General features: G+C 47.9%; 1 non-coding gene and 1 pseudogene across 4 annotated transcripts; one reads left to right on the forward strand and one right to left on the reverse strand.

The window, feature by feature from the left end:
- Positions 1–762: 762 nt before the first annotated feature.
- LOC145721209 (cytochrome b-c1 complex subunit 8 pseudogene) lies at positions 763–24,579 on the reverse strand (annotated as a pseudogene). 3 transcript variants are annotated; one of them, XR_014144748.1, is made up of 2 exons: positions 24,204–24,579; positions 763–1,789 (listed from the first exon to the last, which is right to left on the reverse strand). The product of XR_014144748.1 is annotated as a cytochrome b-c1 complex subunit 8 pseudogene, transcript variant X2 (transcript). The 3 variants fall into 3 exon arrangements; XR_014144749.1 differs by lacking the exon at positions 24,204–24,579 and adding an exon at positions 3,244–4,127; XR_014144747.1 differs by lacking the exon at positions 763–1,789 and adding an exon at positions 21,272–23,859.
- On the forward strand, positions 12,402–12,474 carry TRNAE-CUC (transfer RNA glutamic acid (anticodon CUC)). Its single transcript has one exon. It is a non-coding gene; the product is annotated as a tRNA-Glu (tRNA).
- Positions 24,580–25,023: the final 444 nt, after the last annotated feature.

Below are 25,023 nucleotides of genomic sequence, written 5' to 3' on the forward strand. Positions count from 1 at the left end.
GGGGAGCAGTCACCATAACCTGTATTAGAATGGATGTTCTGGGCTCTAAGTAAAATAAAGTGGCTTCAATAGGAGGAAGATCGATCTCGCTAAGAGAAGTCCTGAGGTAAGGTGGTTCTAAGTACCCAGCTGTTTCTTTCCAACTTTTCTGCCCTGTTGTCCTCAGCATGTTGTCCAACCACCCCACCTCCCAAGTCAGCTGCTCCAGGCCTCAACTTGACACTCTGGTGTCCAGAGGCAGAAGACCTGTTTCTCCTGAAGAGAATTTCCCAGAAGCCTCTCAGCAACCCGAGTTTCTTTGGGCAGAACTGGACTGCCTGCCTGCTCCTAAACCAATCATGGTGAGAGGGATGAAACCACAGATTCTGTTTAGGATTCACCAGAGTTGCTGGAATTAAATGGGGGCCGGGTGGGGGAGGGGGTGGGAGATGACAGAAGAGGACAGGTGTCATGAATGGCCAACCGCCACCCGGCTCAGGGCACATGGTGTCTCCAGGCCTCCCTGGGCCTGGCTTCACTGCAGCATCTGCTGAGCACGAGCCCAAAGTTGAACTAGAATTTGCATTAAAAACTCACCATTTTAGGGGCGCCCGGGTGGCTTAGTCGTTAAGCGTCTACCTTCAGCTCAGGTCATGATCCCGGGGTCCTGGGATCGAGCCCCGCATCGGGCTCCCTGCTCTGCAGGAGGCCTGCTTCTCCCTCTCCCATTCCCCCTGCTTGTGTCCCTTGCGCTCTCTCTCTAATAAAAAATTTTTTAAAAAAAAATTCATTTTAAAGCACGCAATTCAGTAGTTTTTAGAATATTCACGAGGTTGTGGAACGATATACAATTGCAGAATGTTCCATTACAAAAAAGAAAGCCCATACTTAGCAATCACTCCCCGTTCCGTCTTCTGGCCTAGGCAACTGTGAATCTACTGTCTCTCTAGATGGGCCTATTCTGGACATTTCTTCTAAATGGAATCCCAGGACATGTAGTCTTGTGACTGGCTTCGTAGCACGAGGTTCTTGAGTTCCATCCGTGTTCTAGCATGTACTTGACTCCTTTGGTCAAATAGTCCTTTTACAGATAACCTCTTACACTTTTTGAAAGTTCACATTATGCCACTTTGCTTTTACAAAAGACCTAAAAAAAAAAAAAAGCCGAAAAGAGCAGCATTGCGATTCCATAGCCTTTCTCCAGGCAGCACTCAGCCTGAGCCCCGAGAGTGGCCCTGCCAGGCTCCCTCCCCACGAACAACACTCCAAACCAAACCACCATAACACCTTTGAACTGTGTGAGCATCTGTGCTTTATCTTGATTTATTTTGTGCATCCGTTAGCAAGCGTGTCCGAAGGTCTCCGACAAGCCTAAGAGATGTTTTTGGGGGTCCGGGAAAGCTCACAAACGTCTCCATCTAAATGAATGGGGATTGCTTCCGTCTGTGCCCCCTGGCTTCGGAAGGAGTTCATGGGAAAGCTCTACTTCTGGATAGTGGGGAAAACCTGTGCCAGAATTTGTTTATTCATTGATCAGCTGATAGGCATTTGGGTTCTTTCCACTTGAAGGCTTTACGAATCCTTCTCTACTGTGTACGCGTTCTTGCGTGGACAGATGTTTTCAGCTCTTTCCCGCCCGTACCTTGGGGTAGGATTGCCGGGTCTTGAATTGCTGTCCCTCCTCGAGCTGCCCGGCCATTTTCACAGCAGCGGCACCATGTCCCACTCCCACGAGCTGGGCACGAGGGTTCCGATTTCTCCACATCCTCGTCAGCACACATTTTGCCATTTCTTTTTTTATTACAGGCATCTGGATGGGGTAGGAAGTGATCTTTCAGTGTGGTATGGATTTGTATTTTCCTCATCCTAGGATGTTGAGCATCTTTCCATGTGTGTTGAACTTTTTTTTTTTTAACATGTTCAAATCCTCTGCCCATTTTTTTGGTTAAGTATACTCTACGGCCAACGTGGGGCTTGAACTCACGACCCCCAGATCAAGAGGCACACACTCTACTGACTGAGCCAGCCAGGCGCCCCTTTTGCTCATGTTTTAATTGGGTTATTTATCTTTTTATTGGTGAGGTGCAGGAGTTCTTTATATATTTTGCATATTAGATTCTGACCAGATTTATGATTTGCAAATGTTTTCTCCCATTCTATGGGTTTTCTTCACTTACTTGATAGGGTTATTTGTCACATAACAGTTTTTAGTTTTGGGGAAGTCCAATTTACTTAATTTTTTATTGCTTATGCCTTGGTGTCCTAAATCTGTTCCACAGGACCACCTGGGTGGCTCAATCGGTTGAGTGCCTTCGGCTCAGGTCATCCCAGGGTCCTGGGATTGAGCCCCACATCAGGCTCCCTGCTCAGCAGGGAGTCTGCTTCTCCCTCTCCTCCCCCTGCTTGTGATATCCCTCTCTCTCTGCCAAATAAGTAAATAAAATCTTAAAAAATAATAAGATAAATCTGTTACCCAGTCCAGGGTCATAAAGGTTTACACTTGCGTCTCCTAAGAGTTTTAAATAATTTTAACTCTTAAATTGAGGTCTTTAAAACTTTTTTTAAAAAATACTTATTTATCTGACAGAGACACAGCGAGAGAGGGAACACAAGCATGCTTGTGGGAGTGAGAGAGGGAGAAGGAGGCTTCCTGCGGAGCATGGAACCCGATGTGGGGCTCGATCCCAAGACCCTGGGATCATGACCTGAGCCGAAGGCAGACGCTTAACGACTGAGCCACCCAGGCGCCCCTCTTTAAAACATTTTGAGTTAATTTCTGTATGCTGTGTGATGTAAGACTCAAGTATTCCCCTCTTTTAAAAACTGTTCTAGACCTGCCTGGGGCCCTCCGGTTCCTAAGATACTATTTGTCTGGTTGACCACTTCTTAAGCCCCTTCTCTATAGTTTCTCCCTGTGACATCATCCAGTGACTCACATTTTCATTACCTGCCCCCATCTCTGAGTTCAGTATTTCCACCAACCTCTTGTGCAGTCCCACCCAGATGTACTACAGGAACCCCAAATCAACATGGCCAGAGTGGAACTCTTGTTCTTCACAAACCCACCTCCCCTACTCTTCCTGAACCTGGTAAAACACCACCACCTGTTCCATTCCTTAAGCAAGAAACCTGAAAGATACCCCAGATACCTCCGTCCCTCCCCATCATCACACATTTCCAGGGAAAGCCTAAATCATGATGACCTGAGTTTGGAAATTCTTGTTTTTTTGTCATGGAAAATTTCAAATAGGAGCGCCTGGGTACCTCAGTCAGTTAAGCGTCTGACTCTTGATTTCGGCTCAGGTCTTGATCTCAGGATCGTGAGATTGAGCTGCGTGTCAGGCTCCTAGTGCAGTGGGTAGTCTGCTTCTCTCCCTCTGCCCTCTTTGCCACTGCGTGCACTCTCCTCTCTAAAATAAATAAATCTTTTTAAAAAATCCCTCAAATATGTGCAAAAGTAGACTAAGCAAAACCCCGTACCTATCACATAGTTTCAGCAATTATCAACTCATAGCTAATTTCGCTTAATTTATACCACGGGCTCCTCTCCCTTACCATAACCTGACACCCCATTTCATCCATAAATACTTATGTATTTTTAAAGGATAGGGACTTCGTAGAAAACACAGTATCATTAGCCTACCAAAATAACAATTCCTTAATATGAAATACTCAAATTCTCAAATTTCTAATTGCCTGTCTTTTTTTTTTTTTCTTCAGTAATTTATTTATTTGAATGAGAATCTATGTATTGCAAATGGCTGGCATATTTCTTATCTCTTGGTGCCTATAAGTTCCCTCCATCTCTCCCAGTCTGGATTTTGCTTTTTTTTTTTAAGATTTTATTTATTTATTTAACAGAGACACAGCGAGAGAGGGAACACAAGCAGGGGGAGTGGGAGAGGGAGAAGCAGGCTTCCCGCAGAGCAGGGAGCCCGATGCGAGGCTCGATCCCAGGACCCTGGGATCATGACCCGAGGCGAAGGCAGACGCCTAATGACTGAGCCACCCTGGCATCCCTGGATTTTGCTCTTCTATCTCCATGGTGTCATTACACAGATTTCTTTATCCTTTGTATTTCCTACTAAATAGGAATAGATCTGGAGGTGTGATTGGATTCAGATTTAGTGGTAAGAAAACCACATAGTGCTGTATGCTTGCTTTTTTTTTTTTTTTTAAAGATTTTATTTATTTATTTGAGAGAGAGAGAATGAGAGACAGAGAGCAGGAGAGGGAGGAGGGTCAGAGGGAGAAGCAGACTCCCCGCCGAGCAGGGAGCCTGATGCGGGACGGTGTATGCTTTCATCAGGAGATGCATCACGCTTGGTTGTCTATATACTGTGGCCGTTGAAGGTCAGTGCCTAGATTCATTAATTCATCAAGGGTTGCAAAATGAGGATACTCTAATTCTACCATCCCTTCTTCACATAATGCCTGAAATACCAATGTGAAGAGAAACTTTGACTCATCCGCTCTTTGGTTAGCTAGAATTAGAGTTCATATTGGAAAAATCTGGCCAGTTTTCAAAATAATGAGTTGGGTTTACTAGCATTCTCCATACAAAAGTGATCAGTGGGTTGTTTTTTAGTGTTGTTAGTATCATGGTCACTGAATTAAACATTTTATATGTTTCAGTTCATTGTAGTTATTCAACTTAATGACGCTCAAATTGTTCTTTTTGTCCAGTGGGGGGGCCTCTTCAGGTGGCTGCTGAGTCCTTTTGATAACAACCCTTTTGATGGTAGAATTGGTAACTTCCTTGCTATCTTGTATGATAGGATATTCCAGACTTATGTTGTACATTTCCTGCTCCAGACCTGGGGTCATCTGTTTCTAGGAAAAAACCAAAATCCTGGTTCCTTTTAGTGGTGAATGGCATTGCAAGACCAAAATCAAGGCTCTAGAATTAATAGTCTACTGCTGCTATGTTGGTCATTGTTTATGGCCTTTGGTAGACAAAGCTAGGACACGTTTTCTTTTTAAGGTAAAACACATTCATACTTTCTATTCAAATTCAAGACTTAAGAAATTTTCTTAACTCATATCTTCCATGTGTATATTTTTTTCTCAACATTGAGAATCCCAGTTCTCATTTGTATCCTGAATTATGAAATAGATAATCACAATTACTCAGTTGTTTTATTGCACATCACACAACAGTATCAGAATAACAAAAGGGAGTTTAAGGTTTTGTTTGTAGTTCTTTGGGGGATATTTCCTAGGACGCAGATACGTCCATTCACGGTGTTTTCAGTTTACTATAGTTCCTTTCTGTGTGGCTTGCTACTCACTGGATACTCATATACATTAACCTGTTTTATGTATTTTTCCATTTTTAAAGACTATCTTGGGCTCCCTTCGGCAACACGTAGACTAGAATTGGAACGATCCAGAGGAGATTAGCATGGGCCCTGCGCCGCATGCTTTGTGCAGCGCCCCAGGGGCCCGCCACACTCTGTGGGTTAACGCAGAGGAAATGATGAGTCAAAGCACAACGCATGGTGTTGAATAATGAAATGATGATATGTCTCTATAAAAATATTCCTGTAAAGCCATCTATGACATTGAACAAAGCGGAGCTACACCTGGAAATTTATGTGCAAATACATCCTTTCTACATATCTCGGACATGAGAAAATGTCAACTTGCATTTCCTTACAGAATGTAAAAAAAAAAGAATTTCTCTTAGTTTAATACATAAAATATTTATATAGTTCCAAGTCTAATCTACAAAACATGATCTCTTCAAAATCTAATTTCTGTTCCTATGTCCTCCACCTTATTCCCTCCCTTCCCATTTAATGACCTTTTTTATTCGATTTAATCATTCCAATTATTTTTAAATTTAAACAGATGAATATGTTATAGTTCCCCTTTCTTATATAAAGAGAGCATACTGGGGGCGCCTGGGTGGCACAGTCAGTTGGGTGTCCAACCCGACCTCAGGGTCATGGGATCGAGCCCCACGTCGGGCTCACGCGTGGAGTCTGCTTAAGACTCTCCCTCTCCCTCCCTCTGTTCCTCCCCTCCTCCCCCACCCTGCACTCGCTCACCCTCTCTCTCAAATAAATAAATCTTAAAAAAAAAAAAAAAAGCATACTATACATTTCTCTATCTTGCATATTCACTTAACAGTATATTCTGGGGGCACCTGGGTGGCTCAGTCAGTTAAGCATCTGACTCTTGGTTTTGGCTCAGGTCATGGTCTCGGGGAGGGGGGTGTGTGAGATCGAGCCCCACAACAGGCTCCACGCTCACTGCAGAGTCTGCTTGAGATTCTCTCCCTCTGCCCCACCCCTAGTTTGCACATGCTCTCTCTCTCAAATAAATAAAATCTTAAAAAAACAAAAACCAGCCAGTATATTCTAGAGATCCATTGTAGAGATTCCTCAATTCTTTTACAGCAGCACAAAATGATAAATATGTTTGGCTTCTCATCCATCATCCTGTTTTATGTTATATTTACATGTATCTCAAGTCTTTTATATATAGTCCTGTTTATTTTTTTCTTCTTTCTTTTTCTTTCTTTTCTTTTTCTTTCTTTCTTTCTTTCTTTCTTTCTTTCTTTCTTTCTTTCTTTCTTTCTTTCTTTCTTTCTTTCTAATTCACTTGAGAGAGAGCAAGAGCACAAGCAGGGGAGAGGGTCAGGGGGAGAGAGAGGAGCAGACTCCCCACTGAGCAGGGAGCCGGACGCGGGGCTCGATCCCAGGACCCTGGGATCATGACCCGAGCTGAAGGCAGTCGCTTAACCAAATCAGCCCCCCAGGCACTCCCTCTTTTCATTTTTCTTTTAGCTGTTTGGTATTTTGAAAGGTGTGTTTTTGTCCCGTGGTTAACTTTTTATTACTGCCTTGTAAATAGCCTTCGCCTCTTCCAGCCTCACTGAGATTTCCAACCCACTGATCCGACCTCTTTGCACCTTTTCTGCACCAGTCACCTCTTCTCTCCTGTGTCCACTTGCCTTACTCAGATTTTGTTGCCTGGCTCTAAGCACACTCCACTCCCTCCCGTCTCCCTTGCATGGCACCTCTCCAGCACCTACCTGCACCTAAACAACCTAACATTGCAGAGAGCACCCACCAACCATGCCACCCCGACTCACTCCATACTTAGGACCGCACTTCAAGTGGGCCCCCCACACCGCCAAGCTCTCCTGTTACATTTCCCTGAAATACTCACCTTTTCTCGCTCGGATGACCTACTTCCCACCCTTGTCTCTTCTCCCGTCTTCAACACCCTCTTCAATGACTTCAGTGCCTCAAACTTCAGTCATAGAAGATGGAGTCAGAACAGAGTGACTTCATCTTTCCCTTCCTCTGCTGCCTGCCTGCAGTGTAGTGTGCCCACACCCCACGTCCCCTCCTGTGGGGGGGTCCCCTCTCTTCTCTAAGGCCATGCCTTCGACTTGAGATCTGGATCCATCCCTCTTTGCTCTGAGACTAAATCCGTGCAGCTGTCCCCTTTCTCTCTGGCATTATCCATCTTACCGTGCTGGCTCATTCCCACCTGCAAACACCTGCAAAGCATCCTACCTTGGCCCTCTTGAGCCACTGCCCCATTTCTCTGCTCCCCTTTATAGCAAAGCTCCCCAAAGTGTAGTCTCCATCACCACTCCCAACCCTCCATCCTCTCCTCAGTGCCCCCAGATGAGGAGGCTTTTGCCCCCACCACCTGTTAAACAGGCCACCCATGGTGTGCGGCTTGCCCTAGTCAAAGTTTCTGTCTCGTCTCTCCGTGCTCTTTTCAACCAACCTCTTTTCTTAGGTGACCACAACCAGTATTCTGACTTTAAATACCATATAGTGACAGTGACTCAAATTCAGATCTCCAGCTAGAACCTCTGCCCCTCAGATCCAGAGTTAGATCACTTAGTAGACTTCACCAATTTAACACGGGCAAAAAATTAGTTTTCCTCACAAAGTAACTCCCCCCCCAAGCTTTCCCCATCTAAGTAAACAGCACCATCATCCACCAAAACCTTAATTTCTCCTCCTCCCCCACACTCCATCATCAATCCATCAATAAATCCTATTGGCTCATTTTTTAAAATCTGCTTTAGACCCAACTAGTTGCCGCAGTCTGCACTATTCTGCCTGCAGCGGGTTCCCAAAGATTTCTCAACTGCCTCTTTAGTGCTCCCATTTGGACCCCCTGCACCAAGTAACCCCTCCATTCTGAGGCCTGGATGAAAAACCACTCCTAGGGGCATGAGGTCCGGCTTCCTCAGACGCAGCCAAGTGGTTAGTGATTCAGTCCAGAACCGTGGAGACATTAACTCCCCAGAGGCAAATGTTGAAAAGTAGGAAATGGTAGATGGAAAGGGAGGGAACTGGACTAACTGCCTCCTTTTCTCCAAAATTCCTCCTTTCAGCTCTTCCAGAAAAGTCTCTGTGCTAGTTAATACACTTGCTGCGTGCCCAGCTGTGCCTCTCTGCAGCTTGCTGGGAAGCAGTAGCCCGGACCTAACACAGCACTCCTCATTGCTTTGCCTCTTCCCTTCCTCCTGGCCCCCCGCACCCTGGGCCTGCGCCTTCCCAATAAAGTACCAGCGCTTGGACTTGTGCCTCAGCCTCTTCCTCCCCTCCCCTCCCTGCCCCACCCCACTTCCTGCTTGAGTGTGATTTTTCTTTTTTTTAAGATTTTATTTATTTATTCGAGAGAGAGAGAGCAGGAGAGCACAAGCAGGGGGAGCTGCAGAAGGAGAGGGAGAAGCAGGCTCCCTGCTGACTAGGGCTCAATCCCAACGGAGCCACCCAGACACCCTTTTGCTTGAGTGTGTTTTATGAGGATATGAAGTTTGGGGTTGCAGCAACCACTTTGGGATCATAAGGTCAAGACACTGAAGATGGCAGAGCAAAAAGAGGGAGCCTGAGCTAGCGGCCCAGCCAACTTCAGAGCTACCAAATCCAGATACTTCTGGGAGAGAATGAAATGCCTTGATTGGTTTTGTCAAGTCACCTGTTACTTGCAGCTAAAAACAGCCCCAAATGGATTCAAGAGATTGTTTGATTTTATCCTCACATTAAATTGAGAAGTGGGAATTAATTTATCCATTTTACAGGTGAAGAAACAGGGTCTCAGAGACCCAGTGTGGTCCAGCCACGAGTCTAGTGCAGGCCCATCTGGCTCCAGTGTCCACTCAGTGAATCATGAATCGGTTCTGCAAATGCTCATGTGGCATTTGCTGTGGGAATTAGTGAGTTGGGTTTGAAGATGGGAATGTAAATGATCAGAGCCTGGACTGGGCTCTGGACTGAGAAGTTGGAGCATTAATGACTGGCCAGAGCAGAAAACGTTCCCTTCATTCTCCCACAGAAATGCAGGGGGTAGAGAATGTTTTTCTCAGTTATTCAAGAGCTTTGTCATTCTCTAGGGCTGCAGGTAGAACGGAACAAGAGGGGACTGGTCTTAAATTGCCCTCTGAGAAGCTGGGTCAGACACGAAAGATGATGACTTCCCAAACCAGAAAGAACCCCACGGATCACCTGCCATTTCCGTGCTGCAGACGGACAATACCAAGTCTTCGTGGTTAGCAAGCCCTCATTGTATGCCTGGTATCCTTTACACAATGTGTTTGACTTACACATTTAATTCTCACGACAAGCTAGTAACGGCATGCTTCCCATTTTACAGATGGAGAATTGAAGCACTAGGAGGGTTAAGTAACTTGCCCCAAATCACATAGTTGTCGAGTGACTAAACCTGATTTGAACTTGTATTAATGAGCCTGAAGGAAGGCTGCACTAGAAACCTCCACACAGGGGCGCCTGGGTGGCTCAGTCAGTTGAGCATCCGACTCTTCGTTTTGGTTCAGGTCAGATGATCTCAGGGTGGTGAGATGGAGCCCCACGTCTGGCTCTGAGATTCTCTCCCTCCGCCCCTCCCCCCACTCACATGTGCTTTCTCTCTCTCAAATAAATAATTTTTTTAATTTAAAGATTTGTATTTATTTATTTGACAGAGAGAGCATAAGCAGGGGGAGCAGCAGAGGCAGAGGGAGAAGCAGGCTCCCCGCTGAGCAGGGAGCCCAATGCAGGGCTTGATCCCAGGACCCTGCTTGTTCTCTCCTGCTCTCACGATCCCAGGATCATGACCTGAGCCAAAGGCAGATGCTTAACCGACTGAGCCACCCAGGTGCCCCTAAAATAAATAAATCTTTAGGAAAGAAAAGAAACCTCCATACTATTCTGAGGCCCAGTAGTGCGTGCTGGGCCACCCTGATGGCAGAGTGCAGACTAGAATCCACACTGGTCTGGTCCCCATGATAGGCCCCAGCCCTTAAAGCTGTCAACTGCCACCCCACTACCCACCATTTTCTACCACTGAACCTTTGGAAGTGTCCAGCTTCCTTGCTCATGCTGGTGCCCCAAGATGGACTCACAAGTCTTTCTGCTCCAACCAGACAGAACACTGGCCCTTGGGCTCCATCTCCCACTCCCCTACAGGAAAAAATTTCATCCCTCTCCCCTCCTTCATGAGGGCTAGAGGGCTTGGCTGAGCAAAGACTGTTCTTACAATATCCTTATTCTTCCTAAGGTTACTTTGTGCCAACTATATGATGCATTATCTCATTTAACCCTCACAACATTTTACAAAAAAGAACACTGAAGCCTGGAATGGTTAAGTAACTTGCTCACAGTAAGTTGACCAAACTTCTGACCTCTATGTCACGAGAAGGCGGTGCCCTCAGTGCCACAGGGGGGCTCCCATCCATGTCCCCTGCACAGCCCCTAAATTGAACAGAGACTTACCCAAGCGCCACAGCAGTCCCCATGCCAAAGCAAAGGCCCCATTTTCCACCAGGGCACTCCAGGCACAAGGTTGAGACCCCTCACAGCCCTGAGCCCTAAGGCAACCTTTTTGGCTACTCTGACCTTTGGCTAGTCTGGGGCTGGGGCAAATTGGCGAGGCCTGTTCGGGGTGCGCTAAGAGGGCCCGCCCGGGGGCCAGACATCTCCCCGGAGTTTGAGCAGCATTTGGGAGAACGGTCATTGCTAGGCAGTGAGTTATGACTTCTGCTTCTTATTCCTACTTACCTACTCCTACATCCTAACTTTTCCACCCTGGCCAGGTACTCCTTGGGTGGGCTGGGAGGAAGGCGCAGGCAGTGTTTGCTTTCCCTAAACATAACAGTATTGCGTGCTCACTGTAAAAACATTTTTTGAAACAACTCAATACAGACACATAGAAGGCAAACGTGAAAATTTTCACCTCTCCAAACCCACTCTCCTCCCAGAGGCAGCGCAGCCCCTGTCACGTTAATGCGGACCCTTCCAGGTTTTTCCTGGGCACTTACACAGAGGAGTCCTGATGTGTTCTGAGGCCCCCTTTGCCTCTGAGATGTAGCGGACATGCTGAGAAGGGCTCCTACTTCCACCTTCATGAATCATGGGAGGTTGAAAGTCACTTCTTTGAGTCCCAAGAATGGTGTTGGGGGAAAGAAGAGGACCCTCTGTGCCCAGTCTCCTCAGTCTCTGGCCCTTGCTTCTGCCCTGGCCATCTCCTTTCTCTGACCCAGATGAAAGGTCAGCTTCTTTCTGGATTCTACCCTAAAACTCATGCACACAGACACTGGTCAGTCGAGTAGACTTCACAGAGGGTTTGGGGTCCCAGAAATGTTCACGTGTACCCTGCATAGCAATTTTAAGTGTCATCTCTGTGATGGGTTCACATCCTCTCAGGCATCCCCATTCCCAGGGAGGGGTGCTCCCTGGCCCTTTGCCCCATGCATTCTACCACCTTGACCCTCGGGAAAGTCACACTCTCCTCCCTTCCTAACCCAAGCAATTCAGGCCCCCAGCTCCTCTATCAGACTCCTCTTGGAGCTAACACAAAGGCCTTCCATTGTTCTGGGCCCACTCTCCTGAGCAGGCATCTGCGGCACATTTCATGTTTTCTTGCTGCTCTCATGGATCGAGATTGGAGCTCTTATAAGGCAAGGAGGCTTCTGTTTACATCTGGGTTACATATTTAACAAATATAAATAGTTTGGGGGTGGGTTTTTCTTTGTTTGCACAAGTGAAATCATGTTGTACACGATGCTCAGTGACTTCTTGTTTCACTCAACCGAAAGCACAGACATCTCCCAGGTCACTAATAGTAGCTGAACTTCATTGGGAACCTGACTCGAGCCCCTGGGCACTCTGTATCTCTGTTGGCCCAATCTGGTAACCACGAACCACATGGGGCTCCTGAGCCCTTGAAATGTGGCTGGTACTAGAAAGGAACCAAATTTTTAATTTAATTTAATTTTAATTATTTTAAATTTAGAAACAAAAATATTTGTTAAATATGACTTAGTTTTTGGTAGGACATTGCTTACGATATTATTGTTGTATAGCTGAAATGTGCTGTAGGGGTAAAATACATACCAGATTTCAAAGACTTAGTAGGAAAAAAAGAATAGAAAATATCTCACGGGTGCCTGCCTGGCTCAGTTGGTAGAGCATGTGACTCTCGATCTCAGGGTTGTGAGTTTGAGCCCCATGTTGGGCATAGAGATTTAAAAATCTCAGTAATAATCTTACATCGATAACATGTTGCAATGATATTTTGGATACATTATGTTAAAAAATATATTATTAAAATTAATTTTACCTTTTTACTTTTTTTAACATGGCTTCTACAAATCTTAAAATTATAAGTGGCTTGTATTGTATTTCTATTAGCGCTTTAGCGCTACTTTATACGCATTACCTCACTATTGCACAGATTGATTTAACAAATATTTGTTGACTAGCTTCTATGTCTCAGGCAGTAGCCAGGCATTGGTGATACCGCAAAGAACAAAACAGCCCCAAATCCCACTCTTATCAAACTTCCATTCTAGGTTGCTAATTTCTTATAACTTTATCAGGTAGTTACTATTATTATCCCATTTCATAGATGAGGAAACTGAGGGAGAGGAAAGTTAGATAATTTCCCCAAAGTCACAGAGCAAATAAGTGGTCAAGTTGGGATTTGAATTCAAGCACTCCAAGCGCACCCACAGGGCACCATCCTGTAGGACCGCAGATAACCTGCTGTGATACCGTGTGATTGTTTTATAACGTCTAATACAATAATGATAACCTATAATAATGGCGACTCTTGCTGCATACTATGCAGGAACCGAACAATACACATTATGAGAACAGGTGAACTGTGGTTGAGGGCGAATATAAGATGTTGACGAGAGACGAGCTTTAGGTCTGAGGTCATAAGCAAGGCCAGAGATGGGACAGTGAGGGACGTGTTCAGAAGCTGGGGGCGGGCTTGGCTGCCCATAAACAGGGTTGGGCTGTGCAGCAGCTGCCGGGGTGGGGTGGCCTGGCAGGCCGAGAGCCCAGGCGGAATAGGACAGCAGGGCTGGAGAGGAGGCTGCACGTAAGGGCCAGCGCCCGGTGGGGCCAGGCACCGAGAAGCTGTTCCTCAGAAGCTGCCATCCCCCCTCCAGGCCCTGGGCTCGTCCACCTCTTCCACGCAGCTGATCAGCCCCCCGACAGGTATGTACCAGGTGCCTACTGGCACCAACCCCAAGAGAACCATCTCGCAAGGGGCCCAATAAGATGTTTTATTCCCCCCATCACTTTACGGCTGAATGATGGGGCTCAGGGTGATGAAGTGATCTAGTAAACTAGTGACACAGCTGAATTTAAACCCAGGGCCACCCGGTTCCAGAACCCACAGTCCAGTCCCCTTACCAGCTTCGGCCTGCCTTCCGTGACTGCCCACCTCTGGACACCCCCAGGGTTCTCATCCTGGCTCTGTCCCTGACCGTATGACCTTCGGCAAGGGACCTCCCCTCTCTGAGACCTGGCTTCCTCATTAATAAAATGGAGACTGAGGCACCTGGGTGGCTCAGTCATTAAGCGTCTGCCTTCGGCTCAGGTCATGATCCCGGTGTCCTGGGATCGAGCCCCACATCGGGCTCCCTGCTCAGCGGGGAGTCTGCTTCTCCCTCTCCCACCCCCCTGCTTGTGTTCCTGCTCTCTCTCTCTGTCAAATAAAGAAATAAAAATCTTTTAAAAATTAAAAAAAAACTTAAAAAAAAAATAATAAAATGGAGATAAGAAATGGTCCTTCCTCCTGTCTTCAGTCCCCAGGCCAGAGCAGGGAGGAACCCCGCACTCCCTGGTGCTCACCCCTGGCCAGAGTAGGAGGAATGGCAGCCCCTGACCGGGCAGAGGGGCTTCAGGAAAGGAGATAACGACACCTAGTGTTTTCTATGTGCCTCATTTAATCCCCACGGTACCCATAGTAAAGCAAGTACTATCTTCAACCCATTTTGCAGAAGGGAAAATTGAGGTATAGGAGGCAGCGGAGCTGACTTGAACCTGAGCACTCCGGCCCTTAGGGCCCTCAGGTCTATGCTGGTAAACACTGTGCTGCATTGTCCCTCAAGCTCCTACCACTCCTGTTTAGTCCAATATGAACCCCCACCCAGGGCACCCAGAGCTTTGGCTGTGAGAAACAGCCTTGATCCCCAGCTTCCTGTCTGCCTGGCCTTTGGGATGCGGTGAGGAGATAGGCTTCAGAGTCAGCAGACCCAAATTTAACTCCCCAATCAGTTCTACTGATCCAATTGGGGGTTTGAAGGCCCAACATGGGGCTCCAACTCACAACCCCGAGATCAAGAGTCGCATGCTCTACTGACTGAGCCACACAGATGCCCCAGTTTTCCCATCTTTAAAATGTGGGGGCTACTTGACCAAATAAATGCAAGGAGGCAGGAGAGAGGTCTGCAAAAGTGCCAGGCACAAAATTTCTTAGAGGACTTCCGGGGAGCTGAAGTGAGGGGAAGAGGCTCCTGGGTGAAAGATGAGGGCAGGCCAACTGGGGAGAGGCTGGGAGTGAGGTGGGGAATGGGGCCATCACAACCCGGTGTCAGTGGCCTGGAACTCAGGCTGGGGTGCATAACAGGGATTGGGGGGCAGCAGGGTTGGATGAGGTCAAACCCAGGAAGAAAGCAGGGCCATGCCGAGGGTGGAGTGAGCCTGAGGTGCATGTCCCACCCTGCCTCTTACCTTGGCCCCTCATAGGTCCTTGCACATTCTCCAAGATCCTGGACTGATCAGTGTTTCTGAAACCCATGTCCCCTGCCTCTGCCTGTGGCCCCGCTCACCCAGGCTCAGAAACTTGGAGGCCTTGGAATCATCCCCCCATCCTGGCCGTGTCCCCCTCAGCTTTTAAAATCCATCTCCAGGGCATCCTCCTCTTCCTGACACCCTTACCAGGTGTGATCTGCCCATAGCACGGTTAGTCCATAGCTGATTTCACCCAGTCCTGTGTTACAGACATTCACAGGGCCCAGGGCCCAGGGCCAAGCACCGAGCAAAGGCTTAGGGATGGCTTCATTCCACTAAGTCCACCAGGTCCCGAGACCTATCACTTCCACTCTCAGGACTTCTGCCCCTCGCCTGTGCTCAGGCTGTACCCTCTCCTTCCCACGTCACATGCCTTGTCCATGGTCTCCCCTTCAACCTCTTCTCCAACCCATCTGTGCGAGATGACACCTACTTTCATCTGGTTCTTTCAACAATTATTGGTCCAGCAAGTGACTATAGTTAATAATACTGTATTGTATATTTGAAAGTTGCCAAGAGAGTTGATGTAAAAGTTATCACCATGAGAAAAAAACAAAACAAAACTGTATCAACTATGAGTGGTGATGGGTGTTAACTAGACTTATTGTGCTGATCATTTATATATAAGTATTGAATCATTATGTTGTACACTTAAAATAAATATGATATTATATGTCAATCACATCTCAATAAAACATAAATACAGTTTTTGTTTTGTTTTTTTAATTTACTGAGCCAGGGGCACCTGGGCTCAGTTGGTTAAGCGTCAGACTCTTGGTTTTAGCTCAGGTTGTGATCTCAGGGTCATGATATCGAGCCCCGTGACCAGCTCCGCGCTCAGCTCCCTCTCCCTCTGCCCCTCCTGCTTGTGCTCTCTCTCTCATATAAATAAATAAATCTTAATTTTTTATTTTAATTTTTAATTTTTTTTTTTTTTTTACTGAGCCCACTTTTGTACACCAGGCCCAGTCTTAGCTGCTAGGGACACAATGGCAAGTGAAACAGGCTGATTCCCTCGCTTGTGAACTCACACTGTGTGGGGGAATCTGACATTAAACACAGAATCCAATCGCAGACTGAGGTAAGAGTCAGCAGCATAAGAACAGGGTTGAAGAACCAGACTGTGGCCTCCTGGGGCCAGTGCAAGAGTGAGGAGTGGCGAGGCGGAGAGGTGAGGCTGGGGGGGAGGATGCGTCAGACAGAGGCCAAAGTGGCAGGATGAGTCAGGCAGCGGCAGGAGTGGCCAGAGTGGAAAGGGTGTGACAGGAGACAGGTTGGAAGGGGAAAGGACATGGTGACACTGGTCCTGGGTGCAGGGAAAGATCCACTCTCACCTGGTCAGTCCCCTGCTCCCACATCTTCTGTGGCTCCCTTTGGTGGCACACTCCACAGCCCTTTGTTGGCCTCCAAGGTCTACACTAGCAGGAGAATCCTGTAGATGGTCTTCACCTCCTCCCTTCCTCACCCCCCACCCTCACTGTGTCCATTCACAAACATTTTATAAAGTGTCTCTGGTAGCAAGGGACATTGGTAAGCCCTGGGTATGCACACAGCAGGGGACAAAACAGACGTGGAACGGGCCGTGCCCCCTTGGAGGTTCCTGCCCTCATGGCCCCTGTCCTAACCGGCTCCTTCCAGCTCTACAGGCGTCACCTTCTCAGCCCACCGCATTCACCTTGACCTTCACGGTGGCTTCCTCACCGCTCCGACTCCACATCTGTTCCTGGATGGTCTCTTCTTTTCACAGCAGTGAGGGGTGTAGTTTATTTTTTTCTTGAAGATTTTATTTATTTGACAGAGAGAGACACAGCGAGAGAGGGAACACAAGCAGGGGGAGTGGGAGAGGGAGAAGCAGGCTTCCTGCTGAGCAGGGAGTCCAGTGCGGGGCTCGATCCCAGGACCCTGCGATCATGACCTGAGCCCAAGGCAGACGCTTAACGACTGAGCCCCCAGGCGCCCAGAGGGGTGTAGTTTAAAGACAGAAATCGGATGGGGCGCCTGGGGGCTCAGCCGGTTGAGCGTCCAACTCTTGGCTTCGGCTCAGGTCATGATTTCAGGGTGGTGGGATGGAGCCCCACGTGAGGCTCTGCGCTCAGCGGCTCAGCGGGGAGTCTGCTTGGGATTCTCGCCCTCTGCCCCTCCCCCACTCACGCTGGTGTGAGCGTGCGCGCGCGCTCTCTCTCTCAAGTAAGTAAATAAATAAATAAAAAGACACAAAGCTGAGTTTCTTATGCCTGAGTCGTCCTGCCTACTGTGCTCATCTTGGCCCCAGGTTTGTTTCCCTCCGTAGGCCTCAAGTCTGTAATTATTAACCTGCTTACTGGTTTAGGAAAAATGGAAGTTCTGAAAATAATGGCAGATTGAACATACTTGTCTAATTCCACGTCCTCCTAAAACCCCGCAAAAACTACAGTAAAGAGATTTTGTTTAAGGCACAAACCCACTAAGAGGAGGAGAATGAGGGAAGAGATCAGAGCATAGCCTCGGGAAGCTGGAAAACAGATGGTCGGGTGGTAACTACACAGTGATCCCAAGAAAACTGGATGGGGGAAGAAGGATCACAGACTCCCCCAGGTACCTGTTTAAATGCAGGGGTGTCTGAAATAAGAAGAGTTTGGAAGCTGTTTCAAGATCAGAATTATCAGGTCCCTTGGGGTTCCTTCCCCAATCCCAGCAGAAGACTGGAGGTTTGTTCTCTGGAAAGGATAACACGAGTTCACTGGAATGGGGAAAGTGCAGGCGCAGGGGAGGGGAGGAGCATCCTCCCCAAGTCAGGAGTGACGTGAACATATACGCTGGGAATGCTGAGACACCCACTGTCCCTGTGTCCCAGCTGGCCCCCGAGAAAGCTGGCAGTCGGGGCTTTGTGCTCCAGGCAGGGGATCAGAAAAAGTTTTCTCAAAAGTAATCTGACCAGGCCAAGAAGACCTACTGTTAATATCTTCATAGAGAGAAGAGAATATCCTGCATCTGTGAGGCAAGAGTGGGATGTTATTTTAAAAAGAACAATCATCAAAAAAAAAAAAAAAGATGGTGGCTCAGTCATTAAGCGACTGCCTTTGGCTCAGGTCATGATCTCAGGGTCCTGGGATCGAGCCCCACATCGGGCTCCCTGCTTGGCGGGAAGCCTGCTTCTCCCTCTTCCACTCCCCCTGCTTGTGTTCCCTCTCTCGCTGTGTCTCTCTCTGTCAAATAAATAAAATCTTTAAAAAAAAAAAAAAGAACAAACATCATCAACAACAATAAGCTCTTGCAAATTAAAAATTCAATGGAAGGGCTGGAATAAATTTGAGGAAACCTTCCAGAAAGTAAAACAAAGAGAAAAATAAATGGAAAAGAGGAAAGTAAAAAAAGAAAATTAGAGGACTGGTCCAGGACACTCAACATGTAGACAACAGAAATTACAGAAAGAGAAAACACAAAAAAGAGAGGAGATATCAATTAAAGATTGAAGACAATTCCCAGAACTGAAGGACGCATGCTTCCATATTGAAAGGTATCTCCAAAGTGCTCAGTGCCTGGATGAAAATAGACCAGTATCAGGAGGCTGTCGTGAAATGTCAGAACCCCGGAGAAAAAGAGATCCTCTACCTTCCAAATTGGAAAAGACATCCCATACAAAGCACCAGGAATCAGGATGCCTTTGGACTTCTCAGTAACAGCACTAAAAGAAAATAATCTCCAACTAGAATTTTTTATAATAGTGATACCAAAACTCCAATGGCATTTAAAATATGCCAGATTCTGTTCTTTTTAAAAAATAATTTAAAAAAAAGATTTATTTGAGAGAAAGAGAGCGAGAGTGGGGGGAGGGGAAGAGGGAGAGAATCCTCAAGCAGATTCCTGGCTGAGCGTGGAGCCCAATGCGGGGCTCAGTCTCAAGACCCATGAGATCATGACCTGAGCCGAAACCAAGAGTTGGATGCTTAACCGACTGAGCCACCCAGGCGCCCCTATATGGCAGGCACCGTTCTAGGAGTTTTTAAAATATATTCTGTACCCAGCCAAATTATTAAGGGTGAAAGTAGAATGAAGATATTCGCGACAAACCATGAGACCCTTAATCTCAGGAAACAAACTGAGGGTTGCTGGAGTTGTGGGGGATGGGAGGGATGGGGTGGCTGGGTGATAGACATTGGGGAAGGTATGTGCTATGGTGAGTGCTGTGAATTGTGTAAGACTGATGAATCACAGACCTGTACCCCTGAAACAAATAATACATTATATGTTAAAAAAGAAAAAGAAACACTTAAGAAAAAAAGATATTTGCAGACATGCAAGGTCTCAAAATGTCACTTCCCACACCCTCTTTCCCAAGAAACTATTGGAATAGGTGCTCCACAAAAAGGATGGAGTAAATCAAGAAAAAATGACCCCAGGGGAATCCCTAGGAAGACTGATCCCAGAAGATCATCCCAGGATCAGTGGCGAACTTCCCGAGAAGCTCCTACAGCTGAAGTTCCAGGTTCCTGCACGTCCATGGGGTCCTGTGAGTGCTGGGACTTGTAGAGGGTTCTAGGTGGGCAGGAGAAGCCAAGTTGTAATCAGAAAGCATTTCTGCTAGATTGCCTGATGAGATCTCAGAAGAAAAGGTCCTGAGTCTCCAGGGGATTCGAAGCTCTAGGAATTTATTGGTTTATCTTATCAAGCTAAACAAATTATACCTAATTTTATATTCTTTTTTTTTAAGGGCCCCCAGACTGTATAAACTTTAAAACTTTAAACCCTACAAAATCCAGCTCTTTCCCGCCCAGAATGATAACTGTTCACCAGGTGTAAACTCCTGATCCTTCCGGGTCAGCCCGAGATACAGAGCTGCCTTGCAAGAGAGCATCGTTCCCTGGGGCAGCCCCCACACTGTGACTGAGCCAGGCAGGGTCTAAGGGCCCGAGCATTTCAGCCGGGCTTGGGACACTCTGATGGGCAACCCTTTGCTCCAAAGCTCCCTGCCAGGCTGGGGGCCTCATTGAAGTTCCTTTTCCCTCTGCCCAATCCTGCTTCCACCCACTTTCTTTCCCAGCTGTTGATCCCTAATAAATACCTCTGTCTCCCCGTCCACCTCCAGAGATACCCGCCTGAGACACCTGATGTGTGTGAACATTTTGGGAAGACATTTAGATAACTGGTGGAGAGTGGAATTCATAAAAACTAAGCAAGTGACAAAACAGGACAATTATTAACTCTGGGGAAAACAAACAGCTGTACAAGAAAGGAAAAATGGGGGCGCCTGGGTGGCTCAGTCGGTGCAGCATCCGACTCTTGGTTTCAGCTCAGGTCATGATCTCAGGAGTTGTGGGGCCGAGGCCCTCCTCCCCCCATCAGGCTCTGTGCTCAGTGGGGCGTCTGTTTCATTCCCTCTCTCTCTCCCTCTCCCTCTGCCCCTCCCCCCACTTGCACCCTCTCTCTCTCAAATAAATAAATTTAAAAAAATAAAAAAGGAAAAGTAATCATAGCTTACATATAATAATGTGCACAATGACTACTGAACCAACCAAAATTGTGTTGGGCAGTTTGGGGAAGCAGGATTATGTGTATGGTGGGGCAGGTGGCGGGGAAAGAGTTAAAACTATCTTTCTCAGTAGAAAATCAAGAGATAGTGCTTAAAATTGAAACATCAAGAAGTGGCAAAACAAGCATGCTACTTAGAGATGATGGAGATAAATGTAAAATACAGTCAGCTGAAAGAATTGAAAATGGTGTCTCTGGAAAAGTGGAAATGGGGGAAGAGGGTGATGGACAGCCTTCTGTTTTCATAGAAAACCTTATAATACTCATTATTTCTTTAAATCATGTATATGTATAACTTTCATTTAAAAAAAGAATCTCGGGGTGCCTGGGTGGCTCAGTCGTTAAGCGTCTGCCTTCCACTCAGGTCATGATCCCGGGGTCCTGGGATAGAGCCCTGCATCAGGCTCCCTGCTCAGCAGGATGCCTGCTTCTCCCTCTCCCACTCCCCCTGCTTGTGGTTCCCTCTCTCTCTGCGTCTCTGTCAAATAAATAAATAACATCTTTAAAAAAAAAAATACATTGCTTTAAAAAAAAAAAAAAGAATCTCCCTATCTCCTGTTTCCCTCTCTTCATCAGCCTAATGGGGCCATTGTGGGACTATCCCAGGATCCCAAAGGACCTTGTAGACCATATTAAGGCATTCACTTTAAAAATATATATATATTTCTTTCTTTGAGAGAGAGAGAGAGAGAGCAAGCACGGCGAGGGGGGGGGAGGGGCAGCAGAGGGAGAGGGAGAGAGAATCTCCAGCAGACTCCCGCTGAGAATGGAGCCTGGCATGGGGCTCAATCTCATGACTCTGAGATCACGACCTGAGCAGAAATCAAGATTCGGATGCTCAAGTGACTGAGCCACAAAGGTCCTTCCAGGCATTTACTCTTTATGCAGAAGAGAATGAGGAGCCAGCCAAGAAAGATAAGATCAGATATGCTGGTAGGTCTGAGACTCAGAAAGAATTACGAAAAGCTGCAAGCCCCTTACTTGGGACATGTGGACCCTTGCTCAACAAAAAGTGACCTCATCCTACCTCCCCAGGGCTTCTCCAGTAATTTCCTATGGTCGTTTTACAGAATGGGGTATGACTAGCACTGGGGGTCCTAGGGATAATTTTAATGATGTGTGAGCACAATTTTTTTTCAGTCCATAAGAAGTTTATTACGCCTTCAAGATACTATAATGCAGGGGCGCCTGGGTGGCTCAGTCAGTTAAGCATCTGCCATCAGCTCAGGTCATGATCCCAGAGTCCTGGGATGGAGCCCCACATCGGGCTCCCTGCCTTCTTCTCCTTCTGCCTCTGCCCTTCCTCCCACCTGTGTGCTCTCTCTCTCTGCTCTCTCTTTCAAATAAATAAATAAAAGCTTTTAAAAAATACTATAATGTAGACTTTTCTCCCAGAGAAGGGTCCTTCCTATGCAGGAAACCATTATCCAGATGAGTGGCTCATTTATCATTTTCATGGGCAGCTGAATTCTTCCTGTTGGATTTCTCAAACTCCTGGGTCCCCCAAGTGTAGACCGGATAAAACACTACAAATGGCACAATGTGAAGAATGCACGCCCGCGAGCGGAGCAGCATGTTGGGGATGCCCTGGCTGAAGCAGCGCCAGAAGATGTGTCGCTCAGAGGGCGACAAGCTGTAGGTGATCGCATGCCACATCCGTGTCAGATTCCCAGACTCGTGTCCCATGGTCGTGGCAGCCCCTCACTCCTGAGGAGGTCACTTCGCCCTCCACACTTGCAGGAACCATCAGCCTCCCCATGGTCAAATATGTTTTAAATAGTTACAATTTTAGGGGCACCTGGCTGGCTCAGTCCACAGAGCATGGGACTCTTAGGGTTGAGTTTGAGCCCCATGTTGGGTGTAGAGATTACTTAAAAAATAAATAAGTTTTGTTTAAAGTTACGTATTTATTTCAGTTGGCATTCAAAAAAAAAAATAAAACGTGCATATTAAACCCATGACTCCATGGCCATTATTGCTTAGGACTAACTTCATGAGGTTGATACTCCATTGACTAAAATTTGGGACCTTGTGGGGCACCTGGGTGGCTCAGTCCGTTAAGCTGCCTACTCTTGATTTCAGGTCAGGTCATGATCTCAGGATCCAGAGATGGAGACCTGGCTCCAGTTCCATTCTCTGGCTCCCACTGGTGGGGAGTTGGCTTGAGGGTTCTCTCTCTCCCTCTGCCCCTCCCCCTGCTCGCCCTTGCCGGCATTCTCTCTCTCTCAAATAAATAAATCTTTAAAAATAAAATAAAATAAAATTTGGGACCTCCTGCTCAAGCCAAACTCACCAAGTACCATGAGAATCCCTCCACATCTTTATATACATAGCTCTCCTGCCTGGAATGCCCTTCCTACCCCTGCTTTGGAAATTCTTACAGATAATTCAAAGTCCCAGTTGAATCCCCCCTCAGCAAAGTGGTCTTCAATTAGGGCAGGAGATTGGCACAGTGGTTAAAAGCCAAGGTTTATCAAAAGTAAAGTTTGGGGGACGCCTGGGTGGCTCAGTCGGTTAAGCGTCTGCCTTCAGCTCAGGTCATGATCCCAGGGTCCTGGGATCAAGTCCCACATCGGGCTCCTTGGTCAGTGGGGAGCCTGCTTCTCCCTCTGCCTGCTGCTCCCCCTGCTTGTACTGTCACTCCCTCTCTCTCTAGCAAATAAACAAATAAAATCTTTAAAAAAAAAAAAAAAAGTAAAGTTTGGACTTTGGGTGATAATAATGCGTCAGTGTGGGTTCATTAATTTTAACAAACGCACCACTGTGGTGTGGAATGTTGACAGTGGGTGTGCATGTATGTGGGGTGCTTATACAGACGCTCTGCACCTTTCGCTCAATTTTCTGTGAACTAAAACTGTTCATTTTAAAAATAATAATAATAATTAAAAAGCCAAGGCTCAGAAATCCAATCGTTAGCTAGCTGTGTGACTTTGGACAAGTTATTTGACCTCTCTGAACTTCAAATTCCCCATCTGTTAAATAGCCTACCCTTAGACGGCTGTGGTGAGAAGTCAGTGTTGTCATGCATATAAAAGTACTCCGTAAATGCACAGCATACAGTAAGCCCTCCTTAAATGTTACCTGTTATTTTCATGAGAATAGGGAGCCACGAATTTGAAAAGACTTTCTCTACTTATTTTAATTATTCATTTTTGTGTGTCCTTCACATAGCAGGAGCTTCGGAAAAGCTGGTTGGTTACTGGGGGCTATTGCTGCCTTTGGGAAGGATCGTTCTCATCCACACAAGCTACTAGGTGAGCATGATGGGGGCGGATGCGGGGTGTCCACACCCACGTCCCACGCAGTCCTGAGCAGGATTCACAGTGGCCGAAAGAAGGACTGTCAGGGCGACCTCAACCCCATTTCCAGAACCCGGTTCGGGAGGGGCGGGATCTCGAAAGCCGGTCTCCCCGACGGCGGCCCGCCCCTTGGTCGCCAAGGTCCGTTTCCCCAGCCCTGAGGAGTCCCCGGGTGCTAGGCAGGCCCTGCTTCCTGCGGCCACACGGTGGCGACGCAGAGCCGAGCTCCCCATACCCGGGAGGCGCTGGAGAGGCAGCGCCCCATCAGTTGGGCCTCCTGGGCCCTGCTCCCCACCCCTGCCAGCACAGGGCGTGGCATCCATGGTGAGAGAGCCGCTGGGCCGGAGCTCACCTCAATACCTCCCGTTTGCCCTGGATTCCAGATCCTGGGTCGGACATCCCCAGCTCACGTGACTCGCCCTCCAGCCGGACCAGCGCTCCGCGGGCCGCCCCGCCTCGTTGCCATCCTGCGCAGCGCACCTGGCGGGTACCGGGCCAACCCTTGCTCAGACTCGGGCTCCGAGCCCGCGGGGCCCAACTGCGCCCGCTGGAGGAAAGGAGGTGGGCGTGGCTCGATCTCTGAGGCCCTCACTGGCCTGACCCCGGGCCTTCCCATCCTCTGCTTCCGCCTCCGGGCCTGCATCTTCCCCGAGCTTCTCAGAACGCCCTCCTAGACAACCTTCCGAATGGGGGCCCTAGGGGCAGATAGGGACAGGGACACCCTTGCAGGCCCAGAGAACCGGACGGAGCACGCGCGAGCAGTGCAGGGGCGGGGCCTTGTGGGGGTGTGGTCTAGGGGCGGGGTCCGCGGGCTTGGGTTCCCGCGGGCCACGGAGTCCGCGAGGCGCGCGCGGGGTGCCGGGAGCGGGAACTATGCGGAAATGAGACGCGGGGCTGAGGGGAAGGCGCAGGCCTGGGGGGCTGGGCAGAGGTCCGCCTGGGGCTGGGCGGGCACCGGGTAGGGGGGATTTGAGGGAGCGCGGGGCCGAGTAAATGGGCTGAATGGGCTGGTCTTGGGGCTGGCCTGGGATTTGGAGCCCACAGGTCAGAAGGGCCGGGGTGGGGTGGCGTGGAGCGGGCAGGAACCCCGCCCATTTTCCGGGCCGGGTTCTTGGAACCAGCCAGGATATCCTGGGACTCAATCTAGGGGCTAGATCTGGAGGCGGCGGTTT

Source organism: Leptonychotes weddellii, chromosome 4 (assembly GCF_054177405.1).
Source record: "Leptonychotes weddellii isolate Sample4059 chromosome 4, ASM5417740v2, whole genome shotgun sequence".
Classification (NCBI taxonomy): domain Eukaryota; kingdom Metazoa; phylum Chordata; class Mammalia; order Carnivora; family Phocidae; genus Leptonychotes; species Leptonychotes weddellii.